General features: G+C 46.0%; 1 non-coding gene and 1 pseudogene across 1 annotated transcript; one reads left to right on the top strand and one right to left on the bottom strand.

Moving 5' to 3' along the window:
- Positions 1–3,507: 3,507 nt before the first annotated feature.
- LOC118717893 lies at positions 3,508–3,613 on the top strand. The gene has a single exon (XR_004987641.1). It is a non-coding gene; the product is annotated as a U6 spliceosomal RNA (small nuclear RNA).
- Positions 3,614–18,496: 14,883 nt separating this feature from the next.
- LOC118717609 lies at positions 18,497–18,834 on the bottom strand (annotated as a pseudogene).
- Between the last annotated feature and the right edge of the window lie 2,478 nt (positions 18,835–21,312).

The raw sequence follows: 21,312 nt of genomic DNA, 5'->3' as shown, positions 1-21,312 counted from the left end.
TATATATATATATATATATATATATATATATATATATATATATATAATTGATTTTTTTTACAGAGAGGAAGGTAGAGGGATAGAGAACTAGAAACATAGATGAGAGAGAGAGAGACATCGATCAGCTGTCTCCTGCACCCCCACACTGGGGATGTGCCCACAACCAAGGTATATGCCCTTGACCGGAATTGAACCCAGGACCCTTCAGTCTGCAGGCCAACGCTCTATCCACTGAGCCAAACTGGTTTTGGCTCCTGTACCACTTTCAAGAGATGCATGCCTGCATGCTCAGAATCCTCGTCCCCCTCCTCTATGCCTGCCTGACAGCTTCTCATCCCACAAGGTCATTTGCTCAGGAAGCATGAGGGGCAGCAGAGTGTGGTGCCTAAGAACACCAGGGTGCCGGGGTTCGAATCCCGGCTCAGCACTTCCTAGCAGTGTGACCTTAGGCTAGTCACTTAGCCATCCATGCCTTAGTTTCCTCATCTGTAAAACGGGTACAGTGATAGCTCTTACCTCACGCAGGCTATGAGGACTCAGTGAATTAACAGGTAGTGTACAGAACACGTACAGTGCTTCAAACACGGCCTGGCATGCAATAAGCACCTGCCCTTATCACTCTCTCCAGTACAACTCCCAAGCCTGCCGCTGCCCTGTGCTCTCCCGGCCTCCGTATCGTGTGCAGCATCTGACCTCCTTTATCTTTATTGCTTTATTTTCTGCCTTCATGAGGGCAGGAATCACGCCTGTCCTGCTTCCCGCTGTCCGATCCTTACGATCTAAACTGTGCTCAGCTTATGAGACACTTGAGGAATGTCTTGCGGGTTGTTTTGTTTATCTTCACCGGAGGATATTTTTTCCCATTCACTTGTCCTTGTCAGGGAATCAAACTGGTGACGCTTCTGTGCGTTGGCTGGTGCTCTAGCCACTTGGCCACACTGGCCAGGGCAAGAGATGACTTTGACTACAGTAATACATGAAATATTAAAAAGAAGAAATGCTGGCATATGTACACAGATAATAATTTAATTTTAAAAAAATTTAAAAAATAAAATAAAAAGAAGAAACGCTAGTGCTCGCTCCAGCAGCACATACACTGAAAACTGGGACAGTACAGAGATGAGCGTGGCCCCTGAGCGAGGATGACACACACATTCATGTGTCTCATCTAAAACGAAGAAACCCTACGAGGTCCAGAAGACAGAAGCCTGAAGCCCTTGGGTCATTTTCCTTCCTCTATATTTCCTTCATATACGTGGCCTTTTCATTTTGTTTGTCTAACTGCTAAACAAAGAGAGAGTTAATGAGTTTCCAGTTCTGGGATTGCGAGATAAGCCTTTGTGATTACGTCTTTTGCAGGAGATTTCCGCCCTATCTAATGTTTCCAAATCTAACAAAATATGAAATGCACACAAAAAGCAAGTTATATGAGCAAAATATTTAAAAACGAGCACCCCCCCAAAAAAATAAATAAATAAGTAAAATAAAAACGAGTACCCAACTACTTACCACCCAGCTTCAGAGGCAGGTCAAAAGCCACACTGTGGAATCCCCCTTGTCATCTGTCCCCAGCTCAGCCCCCTCCTAGTTTTTTTGATAGTCCTTTGCTGCTCTTCTTATTTTCACCCTTTAAAACACATCCCTGAGCCTATGCTGGCTTTGCATATCTTTTGAATTTTATATAAAATAAATTATACAGCCCCACCCGTGTGGCTCAGTGGGTGAGCATTGACCTATGAACCAAGAAGTCATGGTTGGATTCCTAGTCAGGGCATATGCCCCAGGTTGAGGGCTCAATCCCCCGTGGGGGGTGGTGTGTGTGTGTGTGGGAGGCAGCCAATCAATGATTCCCTCTCATCATTGATGTTTCTGTTTCTCTCTTTCCCTCTCTCTTCTCCTCTGAAATTACTTTTAAAAAATACTCTTTAAATAAATAATTAGATCACACAGTAGGTATTTGATTTGCTTTCCCCACCACTCACGGTGTGTGTGGCACTTGTCTCTGCTGTGAGACGCAGCTGAATCACATGCTGCTCTGTGAATGCCCTGCTGTGCTCTTCCCCACGCTCCCAGCGGCTGTGTGGTGGTTTGCCGCTTTTCGCTGTTGCTGGCAGTGCTGCCGTGAACATTCTTACATGTGACTACTGGGGCCCAGGGTCAAGGTCTCCTCTGGGTTTTTTCCCAGATTCTAAAGTTTATACATTTTCAACTCATCTAGATAACACTAAATTGAGCCCTAGCCGGGTGCTCAGTGGTTAGAGTATAGACTGAAGGGTTTTGGGTTTGATTCTGGTCAAGGACATGTACCTCAGTTGCAGGCTCAATCCCCAACCTGGGTCGGGCATGTGTGGGAGGCAACCAACCAATGTGTCTTTCTCAGATTGTTTTCTCTCTCTCTCTCTCTCTCTCTCTCTCTCTCTCTCTCTCTCTCTCTCTCTCTCTCTGTCTCTACCCCTCACTTCCACTCTTTCTAAAAATCAATGGAAAAATACATCCTTGGTGAGGATTAACCATAAGAACAACAAATCCCCACAAAACACTAAATTAAATCCTCTGTTCCTGCTATGTTCATCTTCTGGTTCTCTCAGACCTGTCAGAATGGGCTCTGAGCTGGCACTGCGATGGCCCCACTCCCGGGTGACTTAGAAAATATCCCGTGTGACGTGGGTGGGTTCCCTCCGGCTGATCACTCAGGGCCCCACAGACAGGAGCGGACACTGTTACCCAAAGCCCAGCAGAAACCAGACAGAGATCTGGGGACAGCATTCTGACTAACTCATTTGTCTTCTCAAAATAACACAAGTTTTAATATTTCTTCAACTGAGTGAAGTGCTATTAAGCACATTCATTTCCTTGTGATATTGGCTTGCCTTTGAACTCATTTTTAAATCCCAAAGTGTCTTGATGGTGGCAGGCTTTCTAGAAATATTGACTTTATTTTACCACCTCAGTCAGTAGGATAATTTACAAATCTGTTTGCCAAAGCCAAGAATGTAAATCCTTTTTCCTGTTTTCTCCACTCCCTTCAATGGTTTTATGTTGCCATTGTAATAATAATAATATCAATAATAATAATAATAATAATTTAAAAGGAAGCTGGAACAGTGAACACTGACAGATCCCTGAGACCTGCTGTGACTTTCTCTGTGAAACTCATGTGTCTGGTCACTGTCCGCTCAGGAGGCTGACCTGGCCCAGCTTCTCTGTCTAGAAGGGAGCTCAGAGATTCCATATCCTTCAAAAACATGATCCTCTGGAAATTTAAATTGGGGCAGTTTGTAAGAAAAATCTGTTATTAAAAGCAGTAAGTTATAGCTTGGCTGGGTAGCTCAGTTGGTTAGAGAATTATCCCAGTGCGTCAAGGTTGCAGGTTTGATCCCTGGTTAGGGCACATACAGAAAGCAACTAATGAATAAATACGTGAAACAAATCTCTCTCTCTCTCTCTCTCTCTCTCTCTCTCTCTCTCTCTCTCTCTCTCTCTTCCAGCCTCTCTAAAATCAGTCAAGTGCTTACTTCGGCAACACATATACTAAATTGGAATGATACAGAGAAGATTAGCACGGCCCCTGCGCAAGGATGACACACAAATTCATGAAGTGTTCCATATTTAAAAAAAAAAAAAATCAGTCAAAAAAGCATCAAGTTACAGAAACAAGCCATAATTGTGCATAACCCTAGTTACACCTAACCCGGGCTGAGGCCACAGTCACTTCTGGGTGAATACGGTCTTTTTCTCTCATCACATGCAGCCGCAAACTCTTACCAATTCTTCTATGTTTCTCCTGCCCATCCCATCATTATGTTTGGGCCTTTTCACCTCATGCGTGAACTATTGTACAAGGGGCTGAAAGCATCTCCCTGCCCGAGTTTCCCCTCATTCTAACCCACCATTGCTAGATAAATCTTTAAACACTAAAAACCAGCCCTAACGGGTTTGGCTCAGTGGATAGAGTGTCGGCTTGTGGACTGGAGGGTCACAGGTTTGATTCCGGCCAAGGACATGTACCTTGGTTGCTGGTACATACCCAGTAGGGGGTGTGCAGGAGGCAGCTGATCGATGTTTCTAACTCTCTATCCCTCTCCCTTCCTCTCTGTAAAAAAAATCAATAAAAGTATATTTAAAACAATAACAACAACAACAACTGAAAACCAAGCAGCCGAAGAGCAAACCCCTTACACAATAGCTGGATTCCTCATGACATCCCTCTCTTAGGCCCCCAAGCTCATTGGCTTCCACACAACAAAATCCAGAGCCTTCAGCCAAGGCGTGCAAAGCTCTCCTCAGACTCCTTTGACCTCGATGGCCATCTCTGCAGAAGCCTGAACGAGCACACCTCAGTTCCAGCACAGTTTCAGGACCCAGGGCCCTGGAGCCAGCCACAGACCAGGGTTTCCCCCACCACTCTGTTCGTCTCTCGGGTCCCACCCATCCTTCGGGCCCCACCTCCTCCAAATCTTCCCTGACTCCTTAGCCTTTGACCATCGTCCCCTCCTCTAGACTTCTGTCCTGACCCAGAATACAGAGTTTATTCTATACTAGAGGCCCGATGCATGAAATTCGTGCAAGCTTAGGCCTTCCTTCCTCTGGCTGCTGGCACCATGGCACCCGGGACCCGGGCTTCCCTCACAGCCCAGGCTTCATCCGGGAGGTCATCGGGTCTAATTAGCATACAGTATTACACTTTTATTACTATACATACACCAACCAAGTGGACTGTAAACCCCCAGAAATCATGACGTGTAGATAGGTCAGTGTCTTCCTTATCTTCTGTAGCAATAGGTGTTGGGATTGAAAAAACAAAACAAAACAAGAAAGGGTAAAATGCCCTTTTTCTCTACTTCAGGCCAGGCCCTCCTCCCCCGCCTGCACTCCCAAATTCTGCTATAAAATACCCAGCATAACTCGATCCTGTCCTGTGTAAAATAAGGAAGCCACATTCTAGGGAATGGAGAAGTAGAAAAAAGAGAACCAACATATTTCTTTTAATGACTCAAACAGCCCAGGGGAGACAAATAAACAACTTGGACCTGAGACAAAAGGGAAGCAATCCAGGTGCTTCTGAGTCTGGGCCAAGCCAAACGCTGGCTGGACAGCCAGGGAGGCGTCAGCTACTGACCCATGCAGGCAGGATGAGCTGATAATAAGGGAAAGCTGACAGAAGAAAAAAGTGCAAAGTTGAACCTCAGTGGTCACCTCTGACATCCATCGCATGAGCTCAAATGTTTTTTTAAAAACGCCCCTCCCCCAACACACACATCTGGTGAGGAGAGTGTGGGGAGTGGTAGTAAAGGCCTAGAGCAGGGACCTTATCTGATTTGGGACCTACAGGGCCTTGGCAGTTGCCTCACAGGAGTGTAAACTTCCTGTGTGGAAGGGTAGATAAACTTCCCTTAAAGGGAAAACAGCCAGCATGGCTTAGTGGTTGAAGGAGAGACCTGTGAACCAGGAGGTCATGGTTGATTCCCGGTCAGGGCATGTGCCTGGTTTGAGGCTCCATCCCCAGTGTGGAGCCTGCAGGAGACAGCCGATCAGTGATTCTGTCTCATCACTGATGCTTCTATCTCTCTCCACCTTCCTCTCTGAAATCAATAAAAATATATTTAAATGAAATAATTAAAAGAAAATAAAGAGAAAACAAGTATTCTGAAAAGAACTTGTTTGACAGGAAGTAGAACAACATATCTGAATTCATGGGTTATATTGCAAATATTTAGGTTTCTTTTGCTAACATAAAAACATTCAAACCTGTAAGGAATCTTTGTTAGTTTATTTGAGCCAAACTGTCGATAATTGCCAGGAAGCAGAATCTCAATGGATTGGGATATTTCTCCCAAAAATGGTGGTTTTTCATCTATGGTATTTTTATACATTGCAATCAAGGGAGGGGACATAGGCGGGTCACATGAAATCCATTGGTTAGATTAGAGAGGCCGGAGAAAGCGAAGAGGGGAAGACCTCTGGGACTGGATAAAGTGATAAAATGATAGACACTTACCTCTTTTACTTAGGTGGGTGCAGGTTAGTTAACAGCCAACAATTAACGTGATAACAATAACAATGAAGGAATCTGTGGTATCTGTCCTGGCTCCCAGGGCGTTTGGTTGTGCACTGAGAGGTAGTGGGGGAGGAGGGAGAGTTACAAGTTACCTTGCCATTTTGATGATGTTTTAAAGTAGACCCAAAAAGACAATAAGCTCAGTTAAGGTAAAGGTTGACCTTGTCAGGGAGGTGACTACCCACCATAACTGCTTTTAGTTGAAGTTTCATTTCAGACCATCCTCTAGGTCTTTGAGTTTGCAAGACTGCCATGCAGGCCTTCCCTAAACTTGTCAGGTTAGCATATAGTCCCTTCCGTCCACACTTTAAAAGAGTGAAAAAATTTTGGCTTATTATTATTATTATTATTACTAGTGGCCTGGTGCACTATATTTGTGCACATTAAAAGAGAATTAAATTAGAGGAAATATTTTAATATTGCTATTTGTCATTTCTCTATAATACAAATGTAAGAGATGAAAGAAAATTAGTAAAATATATATGAAAATCTTCCTCTTGTCAGAGTCTGGGGTGTGCCACAGGACCCAGAGTCAAGTCCCCGCCCACCCATGTGTGCTTTGAAATTGCATGAGACCCAGACCTGTCAAGCCCCACTTTGGGGGAGGGGGGCAGTGTTAAACCTCAGGTCCCTCAGCACAGCAACAAGGTAGGGGTGTGGCCTGAGGTCCCCCATCAAGCCCCGCTGGGCGGGGGCATGGCCTCATGTCCTCTGCCTCGGCCTGGCGCCATGCAGCCTCAGGTCCCTGCTGATTGCTCATTAGACTCATTATAGGAGCCCAGCCACTGCTGTGGGTGCAGCCATCTTGTGACAGTGTTACGGTGTGAGGGTCAATTTGCATATTGCCTCTTTATTATATAGGATTATTATTTTTCTAGTCTCTTCATGATTCCATCCTGCCCACCTTTGCTAAAGAGTACAGTCCTCCAGGGCAAAGACTTATTCACTGCTGACCATACTTCAGTGGCTAAAACCTCTTCAATCCTAGGTCAATCAGGACATCGGACCCTCCTTCTGCTTTGTTCCCTCAGAGACTTCCCCCAAGACCTAAGCCATCCCTCCCTCAAGTCAGATTAGTCGTCAGCACCTCAGAGCCATCACTTACATTAATCAGATGAGAATAATCAGAGCTGAGGATTTAAAACCAGCCTTGAGGAGAGCAATTACAAAATAGCCTGCTTTCATTTACCAGGGACTCTTACTGTTATTACATATGTAAATAAGGGAGGCAACTATCATCCCTTTTTACAGATCTGATAAAGACATTACAGGGATGGAGTGCTTTGCTTAAGGTTGCACCTATAGAATGTGTCCAGACTGGCACTTAAAGTCAATGCCCATCTTTTTTTTTTTTTTTTAGATTCTTACCCAAGGATATTTTCTCTATTGATTTTTAGAGAGATTGGAAGGGGGAGGGGAAAGAGGGAGGGAGGGAGGGGGAGAGAGAGAGAGAGAGAGAGAGAGAGAGAGAGAGAGAGAGACATCCATGTGAGAGAGACATGTTGATTGGTTGCCTCCCATACATGGGTCCAGGGAACAAACCTGAAACCCAGGTACATGCCCTTGACTGGAATGAAACCCATGACTACTGAGCAACACTGGCCAGGGCAATTCCAGTCCTTTATTTTTTAAATATTTTTATTGATTTCAGAGAGGAAGGGAGAGGGAGAGAGAGATAACAACATTAATGATGAGAGAATCATTGATCGGCTGCCTTCTGCATGCTCCCTATTGGGGATTGAGCCTGCAACCCGGGCATGTGTCCTTGACTGGAATTGAACTGTTGGGTCAAAGATAGAATATGGGGACTAGCTATGGTTATGGGAAATATTGATCATGCCTGTTAACCATGACTGCCCTGTGTCGGTTAAAGAAAGAGCATTCTGACCTGGCTGGGAGTTGTGCGCCCCAGGAACTTGGGAGTCAACCTTGGAACCTTCTCATTCAGGCACTGCCTGTTTCCATGGAAAGATTAACAACCTGTTGCCCAAACAATGGAGTCCCACCTCAGCCTCCTAAATCCCCGTGCTCGCAATCCCTACTTCCCCATGTCATCCTTGTCCTACCCTATGTAAGCAGCTGGTTTAAGGGGGACTGGAGAGCAGGTTTTTGTGGATGACCTGTGCTCTCCCGTACTGCCGGCAGTATTGGAATAAACTCTCATATGTGATTCAACCCTGTCTCTGCTTAGTTGGCTCAAGTAATGATAGGCAGCCCGGACCCATTGATTGTCCTATTACAGCACCTCGGACCCTTCAGTCTGTCCATTGAGCCAAACTAGCTAGGGCAGGATACCAGGCTGTTAAGTCCAACAGTATCCTTTTCCTACACAAGTTGCTTCTTGGTAGCCAGGGGTGATAACAAAGCTATTTTTGTAATAAAAAATATGTTCATATTTATATTTAGATTTTTTTTCTGGGAAAATGATCATCATTACTATGCTGATAGGTACAAAATACTGAAAAAGTTTTTGTCTTATCTACCTTCTTGATTTTGGGATAGACTTTAGGATTTTAAGTGTTATTGGTCACCTAATGTCTTTATGTTTATCACAGTGAAATCCAGTTAGTTTTTTGGGTATTTAATAAAAACCCATGTGTATTTTATTTTTTCAAATCAGTTGATATTCAATATTATATTAGTTTCAGGTGTACAAAGTAGTGGCTTGATATTTATATAACTTAGGAAGTGATCACCTCATAAGTCCAGTACCTCTCTGACACCATACATCAAGCATGTCAAACTTGCAGCCCACAATGAATATTTTTGCAGCCCAGCCAATATAACGGTATGTAAAAAAACATTTTAATAATAATTCCATAACTTAATTTTTACAATATCCTGTTATACATAATTATTAATAATGAACTACAACGTTCGCTAATGACTGATTACTGTAATCATGTTGCATTCATTTCCTATGTGCCTTACGCACAGGTGCACATTTCTCTCCACTAATACTAGCAGCGAATATTCTAGCAGCCAATTGGACCGACTTGTTTGATGTGCGCAACAGAAAATATTTTGCTTTCGGAGACCAAGAAAAATAGGTTTGTTTGCATTGCTCTTATTAATTTGTGCCATTATTTGTTAAGTTAATGTTCAAGAAAATATTAATTTTTATTAAAATGTTCTATTATTTTATGTTAACTATTATTCATTTATTTCATCCCTTTGTATTCAGCAGGTCTCTATAGAAATAAACCCATGTTTCTATGAAAATTGAAGCTTTTTTTGGGGGGGTCCCATATAAACTTCAACCTTGTTTATTTGTTAGCCTTTGAGTTTGACATGCTTGCTTTATCTGATAGATGGCTTGCCTCCAGTTTTGTTGCGTGTTTTCTGGAGTTATGTCCTGTTTTCTCAATTTGGGACATCTTTTAAAAACATATTTGTTTAGTGCTTTATGTCCATTGTAATCTTTGTGAAAAGTTAGAGAAACAACTGTGTAAGAACTGGCATTGAAATCTCCAATTTAGAGATGAGGAAATCATGTGATTATGTTAGTAGACCAGGGTCACCCAGTGGCTGTATCATTAGTGGCTGTATCAGTCAGGGTCCTGGCAGAACATAGAGGGCAAACTCTAAAAGGGTAATTTCATCGGGTTTCAATAAAGTGGGGCAGGGTGTGGGGAAACCACAACGAACAGTGTGGTGCTCTACAGAGCTACCTGGGCCTGTGAGGGGGAGAGCAAGGCACAGTTGCCAGAGGCTAAGAAGAGAGACCTTCAGTCTGAGGCTATGGCAGCTCGCAGAGACCTGGGAAATCAGGGGAACTAACACTTAACCTGTCTATCCTGCTGGGAGATCCTCATTGGCCCTAAGTGAATTAGGGAGTCTGTTGAGATCCATATAGATCACTCTCTTGGGGCACAGACCAGGTTAGACAAGAGTAAGACAAGAGTAAGGAGTAGCGCTGGGGTGGATTAAACAAACTAAAGATATCTAACATAGCCCTAACCGGTTTAGCTCAGTGGATAGAGCATCGGCCTGGGGACTGAAGGGTCCCAGGTTTGATTCTGGTTAAGGTCATGTACCTTGGTTGCAGGCACATCCCCAGTAGGGAGTGTGCAAGAGGCAGTTGATCGATGTTTCTCTCTCATCAATGTTTCTATCTATCCTCTCCCTTCCTCTCTGTAAAAATCAATAAAATATACTTAAAAAAAAAAAAAGATATCTAGCACAGATGTGACCCCTGGTTAAACCTCTGACTTCCTGTCTTCTATTCCTTCCCATGCTTTTTCCAGAACACTGTGCCTTAGACAGACGATCTCTCCAGAGACCACCACTGGGCCCACAGCATTAAACTTTATGCTAGTTTCCTGAAAACTTTATTGTGCATCTCGGCCCCTACACAAGGACAGACTAACAATCCATGGAGCTGCAAATCAGACCTCGCCAGGCAGCTGGCCTTTAGGCCCAGCCAAGATGGCGGGCTGGCAGGGTGAGAAAACTCATTCTGAACTCATTACTGGCTCTTGGCCAGCATATGTTGGCAGAGATGTCCTAGAGTCTTTAATGCAACTACACTGGGCATTAGCCACAAGGCTGGCACAGCTTCCAGAAGAAAAATACCTACTATCTTTTCAATCTGGCACTCAGAGTATCCTGAAAGAAAGACTGTGTCTCACATCATGGTCTGTAGCACTATCATTTGCACTTTGCTCTGGCTTTATTTTTCTGTAATGCCCTTGGCACGAAACTTCAGGTTTTATGAAAAGGAATAATCTCAGGCTGTTGGAGTGTTCTACATTGGATGAGTTCCTTACCTATATTCTTGATTTCATGGGGGCGAAAGCCATAAAAGAGTTTAATAGACAATTAAACCCAGGAGCTGTGAGAGCAGTTAATGAGAAATGCAAAACCCAATGTTCTCATAGAACACAAACTCAGCCGGAGGTCATGGGGAAAGAATTCTCTGTCCTAGCAGAATTGTTCCCAGGGAAATGAAGTTATGCTCATATGCAGCTCTTAAGCAGGTCTAAGTGGTCATGTTTCTAGAAGAAGCGTAATGGCCAACGTCTGCAATGACTTTGTTACCAGTTTAATGAAACCAAGTCCCTCTCCCTGTCCCTCACCCAGGAAAGCCATATGCATGTGCTTTTCCCCCAGCTCCACTCCTAAGTAGTTTCCCTAGCGCCATTGGAGTTGATCGAAGAGGCACAGAGCTAACCCAATGGATTCTCATGGCAATGGCTCCGGTACAGTGACCTCCTTGCTGTTTCTTCCTCAGGACCTTTGCACTTGCTGGTCCCTGTTTGGACCATTCTTACCACAGATTTCTGCTGGGGGTGAGTATTTACCCAGAAGTGGAGTTACTGGATCGAGCGATAACTCCATGTGTAATATTTTGAGGAACTGCTGATGTGGGTGCATCTCCTTTTCCCCATCCCTCATGGAAACGGAGGAGGACAGGGTCCTGAGTGGAGGAGCTGGGGACTAAGAAATAAAAGAAAGAAAGATACAAGAGGCAGAAATAGATTCCTCAAGCTGAGTGCCGGGTGGAGGCTGTCATTCAGATGGAGGGACAGTCAACACCCACCACAGACAACACAGCACATTTATTGATTTCCAGAGGGGGTTTTAAGGTCAAAGAAGTTTTGGGTGTGCCCAGGTCCTATTCATTCCCTCATTCCCGGGATTTAGCATATCAAGAGCTGGGTAAGTCAAGATCCTATTTGTTCCTCATTCCAAGCACATGGATAAAGATAAGAAATCGGTGCTGATAACAGTCTCCTACATTTTGGGAGGCTGTTTCCGGGGAACGGCCCTGCCAGTCACCTTGGACTCAGCTGACATTAATTTAAAGGTCATCCCTGTGCATTCTCAGGGGCCCTCTCCACACTGCCATTCTGTGTTCTCTGGTGGCTGCATAATTGCAAACTCTCTCCAGGCCGTCTGACCTGCTTTGAGGTATATATTTTGTGAAGTGTCTGTTCCCACTTTTACTTGAATGCAAACTTCATGCGGGCAGATATTTGCTTCCCTAGAACCTTGCTTGGCACATGGTGGTTGATGATCAGGTATTTGTTAAATCAGTGCAACTGGTTTGGTGCCTCTGACCTCATTTGCCCTGTCTGGGACCTCTTCACCACCCAGCTTACTGCGGACAGAGCTTTCTTGACTCATCTTGACATGCCTCTTGCAATCCTTCCTCCTTCCTCCTTTCTGCTCTGTGTTCATCCAACAACGGGCCATCCCTCCCTCTGAATCTAAGCTTCTTAGTGTTTGTGGTTGCCTTTTGCCATCTTTCTGGCCCAGGGGATATGTGCTCCACACACTCCAGAGGAATGTTCTAAGTATTCAGGCTAAGCAGTGACAGTAAGGGCTAAGCTTGAGCACCCCAGCTCTAAAACCAGCCATTTCCCCCCCCCCCCATCCCCCCCAGGCAAAAGAACCTCTGGCTGCATGGCCTTGGCACATGCCTCATTCTCTGAGTGTGGTCCTCCTGTGTCTGATAGGAGGTCCTTCTTAGATGTTAGGTGTACTGCGGGGCCATCTCTTTTGCAGGAAGAATACAGTCCTCATTTAAAAAACAAAACAAAACATTTTATTGGCTTTTTACAGAGAGGAAGGGTGAGAGATAGAGAGCTAGAAACAACGACGAGAGAGAAACATCAACCAGCTGGCTCCTGCACACACACAACTGGGGAAGTGCACACAACCTATGTACATGCCCTTGACCGGAATCGAACCCGGGACCTTTTGAGAGTGCAGGGCGGGGCGAGGATAACTCCTGACTCCATTTTGTACTGTGGGGCAGGGCAGAGCTATCCTCCATTTTGTGTAACTGGAGCCTAGCCCTCACCCAACCAATCAGGGTCAGCCAAAGCAGTGACATCACCACCCTATAAAACCCCTTGACTTGTAGAAGTTCGCTGTCTCGTCTGCCATGCTGTTGGTGTGAGTGGGACAGAGCCCATGCAAGCATGGAATTCAGGCTTTCTGCAGTTGCATCCGATTCGGCTCCCTGGTGGTCCTTGGAAATCACCAAGTCTGGGCGTAACACTTTCAGTCCACAGGCCAACGCTCTACCCACTGAGCCAAACTGGTTTCAGCCAGTCCTTATTTTTGAGAACCCACATCTGATATGGACAAAATAAACATGTAAAAAAAGGGTTAAAGACTCAAAAAAAAAAAAAAAAAAAAAAAAAAAGCCTGTGTCTAGAGCAGTTTTTGCCTCGTGGGTGGGTGTGCCCAACCTCTTCCTCTCCCAGCCCCACCCCCACGGCTGCAGCTTCAGAGTACGAGGCACCGGAAACTCAAGGAGAATGCGTCCACTTCTCATTCTTGTTGGGGAGAAAAATCCTGTGCTCATGTGATTTCACTTGGTAATTTTAAACTGTTTCTTTTTCTGGCCCATCCCCTGTGATATATAACAATTGCAATCAAAACGTGAACTTTGTTTTTTATCTCCCTTTGCTCAGCTATTTGTGTATAAATATTATTTGAGTAAAAATCTCTAAAGGACTGTCAATCTTGTCCACCCCTCTCCCCTTCCTTCATCCTTCTCAGGAAAGCCTTAATGTGTTTATACAAGAGATGAATGTTTCCATGACACTTAAAGTCCTCCTGTATTTCATAAAACAACTGTAGACAAAAAAAAGGGGGGGGGGCACTCTGTAATAAATCTGACTGAAAGTAACCTCACAGAGTGACTTGATAATAAATTCCCAACCAGGTAGGTCATGGTGGGTAGCCACACCCCAGGACTATAAAAAGGTTTGTCTGCCTTAAGCAAGCCCTGTCCATTGTTTTTGTTCAGCTAGGTTAGTCCACCTTTGAAAGGCAGAATAATTCTCTTTTTTCAGACCCTTTGGAGGTGTAACTACCCTCTAGGTAGCACATAATCTTATCTAACCTAAAATTCAATCATAGAGATTTTCCTGCCTTGCTTTCTGTGATCTCTCTTACTTCCCTCTTTAATCCAAAATGTATAAAGGTGTGGCTCAGTGATTGAGATTGACCTATGGATCAGGAGGTCACAATTCAATTCCCAGTCACGGTATTGGTCTCAGTTGTGGGCTCAATTTCCCAATAAAAGGTATGTAGGAGGTAGCCAATCAATGATTCTCTCTCAACATTGATATTTCTATCTGTCTCTTCCCCTCTCCCTTTCTGAAATCTATATAAAATCTATTTATCTATCTATCTATCCATCCTAGATAATAAAAATCTAATATGCAAATTGTTCCACCAATAGTTTGACCATTCGCTATGACATGCACCAGAGGGTGGCGCAGAACATGACAGGCGTGGGCGACACAGCTCTGGCAGCGGGTGGCAGTGGAGGTGCTGCCGGCCCCAAGAGGCCCCCAAGAAAGTGGGACTGACGCGGGATGGTGGAGCAGGTTAGTGCACTGCACCAGGCCAAGGCTGTGTGAACAGGGGCCTGATCACCCCACCAATTGCCCTGCAGATGGAGACCAGCAGCGGTGGTGGGGGGCAGGGCTGCTGCCAGGTTCCCAGGTTCCCAGGCACTGAGGGAGCTGGGGGGAAGAAGAAAGGAGGCAGACTCATCAATCATTTTGCAGGCAGCACGGTGGAGCAGGTGAGGGGGCGGTGCCAGGCAACAGCGAGATGCCAGGTGGAGCTTCGAGCCTGGGGGTGAGTGCTGGGGCTGATCCCCGCAGGCCACCGAGGGACCCCACCTGTGCACAAATTTGTGCACTGGGCCTCTGATGTGTGTGTGAGATATATATTCCACAGAAAAACAAACATTTATAAAGGGAGCTGCAAAACTGTCATTCTCCAGAGCATTTAAGACTTTGCTTTCTCATGTTGTCAGTTTGGCTCAAATAACCTCTCATAAAAATCCTCTACAGGTTTGCCTTGTTTTTACATCAACAAAGTGCACTAACAATATTCACAGATTAAATAAATCGTCATAATCTAACAGCTCTAACACAACTCTTTATTTCTTACCAATTGCCTTCCAGTTTTACCCATTTGAATACATAGTTTATACTGTGGCGATCAGACCATAATACAACCTTGCATTCTACATTTTTCTCTTTACATCTATTAAAAAAAACAACACACATTTCCCCAAGTGTATTCTTCTTAAACATCACAATTTTGGTAAATCCAGATCAAACCTGTCCCTGATCGATTGCCCAGTGAGTGGGTGAGTTGCAGAAAAATGAACATTGTTCCTGTTCTCAAGGAGTTTACGGTCTCATGGGGAGATAAGACACTTCCATAAAACAGCCTCAGACAGCCGGTAATTACATGGAAAGACGTGTGGTACAAATAACCACACACACGTGGTGAGCAGGCATTCTAGGTAGTGAAGAGCTTATCAAGGGTTGAGGAACTGAGGAACTGCCCTTTCCCCCCCCACCCCCCAAGATGAGGATTGATTTAGTTGTGATAAACAGCTTTAAAGAGGCAGAGGGAAGGGAGGGGAGAGCTGGTTCTGAATGAAGCTGTGAAACACAGAAGACAGACAGTTAGCTTGCGAGCCGTGAGGCAATGAGCCCCATAGATACCAAAGGTGAGTTAGTTGGGGAATGGGAGGGCCAGTATAGGAAGGTGGTGAGAATGAGGAAGAGATTTGGAGTTTCCTGAAAGCTGAGCAGAAGGAAAGCTGATGTGACTAGGATGCTGGAGGGGTCTGTAGTGACATTGGTGCCGAGTTGCATTGGTCTGGCAGGTGTGGTTTTGCTTTTGAAATGAAGAGAATCTATCCAGCCCAGCAGGCGTGGTTCAGTGGTTGAGCATCAACCTATATGAACCAGGAGGTCACAGTTCAATTCCCGGTCAGGGCACATGCCTGGGTTGTGGGCTCCATCCCCAGTGTGGGGCGTGCAGGAGGCAGCCAATCAATGATTCTCTCTCATCATCGATGTTTCTATCGCTTTCTTCCTCTCTGAAATCAATAAAAATATATGTTTAAGACAATAGAGGATCTACCCATCTAAATGTCTCCAGGAGGTCTGAGAAGATGCTGACAAGCAGGAGGTCAAAGGGGAGGAGGCCCCAGGCCTTGGGAAGGAATGCACACCGGGAATAAACACGCAGGTCACATCCAGACCTTGTCCCTCTGGTTCTCTGCTCTGGTCCTGCCCAGAACAGCGCTGGGTGCAGAAAGAATCCTTGCAAGTGTCTGTTGAATGAGAGCTAGGTCAAGGCTAATCTTGCACAATGTCTGTGCCAAGTTCAGCAATTCTTTATTTTTTTCTCTAGGCCTCGGTGTCACCTCCCTGTGATGCAGTTATTTTTTCTTTCTTTCTTTTAAAAATTATATTTTGTTGATTTTTTTATAGAGAGGAAGGGATAGGGGTAGAGAGTTAGAAACATCGATGAGAGAGAAACATCGATCAGCTGCCTCCTTCCTGCACACCCCTCAACCAAGGTACATGCCCCTGATCGGAATCGAACCTGGGACCCGTCAATCTGCAAACCAACGTTCTATCCACTGAGCAACACCGGCCAGGGCATGGAGTTATTTTTTCAAATGCACCTGATGGTCTTTTAGAGCCAGGCCAAGCCAGGAGGCCATGTGAGTCTCAGGAGCTAATAATCCTGAGCCTCACTGTGGTCCAGGAGGATTAGCACTTGGGGTGGATGACTTGTGATCCCAGATCCCAGTTAGTCATCTGGCAGCTGCCTCTTGCCGCCCCTCCCTCAGAGCCTGTGCCTGAGCCTCTCTGGGGTGGTAAGAGGATATTGCCTGGAATCATTAATTATTTCTGCTGGAAGGCGGCTTACACAACAGCACATGCGCCCTCGCCATGAGACAGATGAACTGAGTCAGGCCTGAGGGAGTGAAGCTGATTCAAAACACACGGTTTCCTGGACCAGCTCCGAGTCCAGCCTCATTCGTGCAAGAATTTCACAAATATTACTGAGGGTGTGCTGTGGTCAGGCCCCGTTTCAGGGCTGGGGATACAGCAGAGAGCAAACAGACAAAACTGCTGAGACCAACAGTGAGCGAGATGAGGTGGATGGTGAGAGGGGCTGAGGAAAAGTCAGGGAGGATTGGGGGGGGTGGGGTTGCATTTTAGAGCTGGTGATCAAGGAAGGCCTCAGGGAAAACGTGAATTAGAACAAACGCTGAATCGAACGTGGGAGGGAGCACGAAGTGGTGCAGGGGTCCAGCGACAGGAGAGGCCGGAGCCGCGCTGCGGCCATAGGATTAATAGAAACAGAGTGAGAGAAGAATAGAGGAAGCGGGGCCTGAGGCATACAGAGGCTGCGGGCTCTCCAGTCTGCTGTGAAGCCTTTGGCTCTGTCCTTCCCCGCCTTCGTCCAGTTCATAACCCTGCCTTTTCCTGGGGACTCTCAAGGCCTCCGGACTTCTCTGGGCAGGAGAGAGAATGTGGCAGTCAGCAGGACGCTCCAAAGCTCATAGCAGTGGTGTGGGCAGCTGCCTGGGCCACCTTGGCCAGGCCCGCCCCGCACCCCCCGCACCCCTGCTCCAGAGGTCTTTCAGGCGGATAGGACACGGTGGCCGCCCGTCTCAGGACCGGGAGAAAGAGCGCCCATGCAGAGCCAAGCCGAATTAGTTGAGCATGGAGATTCTGCAAAATATCCGAGGAGCAAGCTCATCGCCGAAGCCGGTGCAAAGGGCAGGGCCAGAGTTCGGCAGCATTCCTGCCTTGGCTGAGTGGAGAGCAGAACCAGAGACATTGACGTAGAAGAGCCTGGCAAGCAGTGATGCCCTAATGGCGATCCGTTCTGTTCATTCGGGCTTGTGAGTCTTCGTGTCCCCTGCTTCCCGCCAGTGCTCCGTGCTCACAGGAAGGCGGCCTCTGCTCTGGCTGGTGTGGACGCCAGGCCCTGGGTGGGCAGTGAGGCAGCTGGTTGATGAGCACTGTGTGTGTGTGTGTGTGTGTGTGTGTGTGTGTGTGTGTTTAGAACTGTTAAATACCCTTTATTGATATTATACAGAAACCACACTAAATTGCCTTTCATTCAGTAAAAGGCTACAGTTTAGATACAGGGAATTTTACTAAGTTGGCATAGTCGGGACCCAAGAGATGACATGGTCACTGACAGCTCATCAGCAGCCCTTCCTTTGAACAGGCTGATGAGCACAGCTGGAAACACGAGCAAGTCCTGCAGGTCTAAGAGACAGGGAAGGGATTTCCTCAGAATTTAAACATATTAACACAACCAGTCACATAAACCTAAGTACCAGCCAATCTCCTACAGGTTCTGAGAGGGCACTCGCCACCTCTGTGAGAAGTTGAACACTAGGAATCTAGTCCAACCACATTCTTAGGAAGGGGGGACAGTGACAGTGCTTGCTGAACCAACATTATCACCAAAGCTCAAAAAGCTGACCGTATTCATTCAACCACAAGCCAATCTTATTTAAATCAGGACCGTCCGAAAGAAATGTTAATTAGTCATTTATGATCTGAATTCTGGTGTATGAGGTCAATTTAAATATAGTACACATAAAAAAAAAAGTCATGAGACCTTTGTAATAAATAAGGCAGTGGCCATCTATTACGCAATAGTAGCTTTTTTGAGATAAGCTATCAAGTCTGCCCTTTCTGCACTCTTCTTAACGCTAGTGAAGATCATTTCTGTTCCAGGACGCACTTCCTGGGATTCTCCAAACACTCCATCAGTGTAGCCTCTCCCCAGGGGGTACCTTTGTTCTTGTTGGCATCTGTGTAAGAAAATCCAGGGGCCTGGCCTGTCTTTCACAAAAAGAGACCATGGTGATTTGGCCCAGTCTTGTGCTTGCCTCCCTTTCCACAGTATAAGCACTGGGCACACTTCTGAACAAAAATCTTTTTGCCCTTCTAAACATCACCCATTTTTATTTATTTATTTTAAAATATATTTATTGAGTTTTACAGAAAGGAAGGGAGAGGGATAGAGAGTTAGAAACATTAATGAGAGAGAATCATCGATCCGCTGCCTCTTGCACACCCCCTTCTTGGGGATGTGCCTGCAACCAAGGTATATGCCCTTGACCAGAATCGAACCTGGGACCCTTGAGTCTGCAGGCTGACGCTCTATCCACTGAGCCAAACCGGTTAGGGCTCAACATCACCCACTTTTAAATCACTTGTTAGTCGTGCACGACACGGAGAACCCCACTCGCAAGCCTGACGTTCCGCTCTCTAACAGCACTGTGGTTTTAGAGCAAGTTCCTGCCGCCATGGGCTCCTACCCACTTCCCTGGACACCTCAACCTCTCCTGGTGGCCAGGCCCCTCCTCTCTGTGGGTGGCCTGAGAAGGGTCTGGGTGGAGCCAGAATCCAGGGCCATGCCACTGTCAGAGTTTGGTCAAGTAGGACTTGAACTCGGCTCTGGTGGTGATCCTCTATGTGCCCCTCTCCCTCCCCCAAGACAGTCTAGTTCAGCGTTAAAGTCAACTCAATTTCACAATCACTTGTAATTTTCCGGCTGCCAGACACTCGATCTGTTGCAGGAATACTAAGATTGAAAAGGCATGAACCCAGGCCCTGGCCAGGTAGCTCCGTTGGTTAGAGTGTCATCCTGATACGCCAAGTGTAATCCATCTCTCCCCACTTCTCTGTCTGTTGAATCAATCAATAAAAATGTTGTTAAAGCCGAAACCGGTTTGGAACAGTGGATAGAGCATCAGCCTGTGGACTGAGGGGTCCCAGGTTCGATTCCAGTCAAGGGCATGTACCTTGGTTGCGGGCACATCCCCAGTGGGGTGTGTGCAGGGGGCGGCTGATCGGTAATTCTCTATCATCATTGATATTTCTAGCTCTCTCTCCCTCTCCCTTCCTCTCTGAAATCAATAAAAATATATATATTTAAAAACGTTGTTAAAAAGGCATGAACCTTCCCTCCCGGGATTTTGAATCTCTTGTATATGTATGGTGGTGCTTATGGTGGTGGAGAAAGGTGTGTGTGTGTGTGTGTGTGTGTGTGTGTGTGTGTGTGTGTGTTAGCTCACGCATTCTTGCGGGAGGCATCATGAGATACCAGTAGGAAGAATCCTGAACTAGAGTGCAATGGCCGCCTCCCACGTCCCCGTGGCCTCCGGGTCTGCCACTTGTCTTCTCCGAGCCTTGGCTTCCACTGCGGACACCCGATTGGCCAGCCGCATGCCACTGATCCCAGTGAGGTCCTCCTTGGTGAACACAAGCCCACATTCCCCAGATAGCAGGCAGAGTTTCTCCAGAGCTGGGCTGTTTTCCGGATGTCCTTGCGCACGGCCTCCCGCGGAGGGACATGCGGATCTGCTGCATCTGCTTGGAGCGCACACTGGCTGCTCCCACAGGGAAGCATTTGGAGAATCCTCCCAAAGGTGGAAGCTCTTAAGGAAGTAGTTGGACCTCGAGGTCACCCTGTGTCCCTGGGCAGCATGGCGGTGCGTCAGGGGTGGCCGCACAGGGTTTAAAACTGTCCCTCTCCTGAGGATGCCTGACTAGAGGAGGGCCTGCCATGGCCTTTCTAACAAATTAATAAACATTTCTAAAATTTCCCACACTTAATTTTTAATGTGGGAAATGTTGACAGATATACCGTATTTTTCGGAGCATAAGACGCTCCGGACCATAAGACGTACCAGTTTTTAGAGAAGGGAAATGAAGAAAAAAAGATTCTGAAACAAATAGTGTCCTAAAATATTTTATGTGCATTAAAACCCAACATCACAGTCATAAACACATGTAATCAACCCTGTAAAGTAAACAGCAGCATTTAGAACCATTTTAGAGCCGGGCAAGCACACAGAGACCACACAGAGCCGGGCAAGTAAAAAAACTTTTTTTAAAAAGTATATGTGTAGGCTATATTTGGACCATAAGACGCAGGGACTTTTCCCCCCCACTTCTGGGGGGGAAAAAGTGCGTCTTATGGTCCGAAAAATACGGTAACTCACATAAACAAAACTCCTTAGGGTTTTCAGTAATGTTTAGAGTATGCAGGGGCCCTGACCTCCCACACTTTGGAATGCCCGTCTAGAGAGAGGAGTCACAGCGGGGAGAAAGAGGAGGGGACCGTGGTAGGCAGCTATGGAGATTTCCAAGTCAAGTGACTAAGGTGCCGCCTCTTTTTTTTTGTTACTTAGAGTAAAACACGGGAGGAGAGAGAGTTGAGGGAAGGACTATTAAACAAAAAGGAGCTAGAATGTGCTCAGCCTCTCCAGAGGAGAAGAAGCTAAACTTAAGGAATGATTTCTGAGAAAGGTTCAAACCCAACGTGCAGTTCCAACAGTGACCTACAGATAGAGCAGATGGTGTGACTGTCTTTCGTTAAGACCCAGAAATATCAACAGTAGAACCTTGTAGTAGCATTCAGACACACAAAGG

The sequence above is a fragment of the Pipistrellus kuhlii genome, unplaced genomic scaffold, assembly GCF_014108245.1.
Source record: "Pipistrellus kuhlii isolate mPipKuh1 unplaced genomic scaffold, mPipKuh1.p scaffold_m20_p_13, whole genome shotgun sequence".
NCBI classification, from domain to species: Eukaryota; Metazoa; Chordata; class Mammalia; order Chiroptera; family Vespertilionidae; genus Pipistrellus; species Pipistrellus kuhlii.
This window is presented reverse-complemented; position numbering and strand designations above follow the sequence as displayed.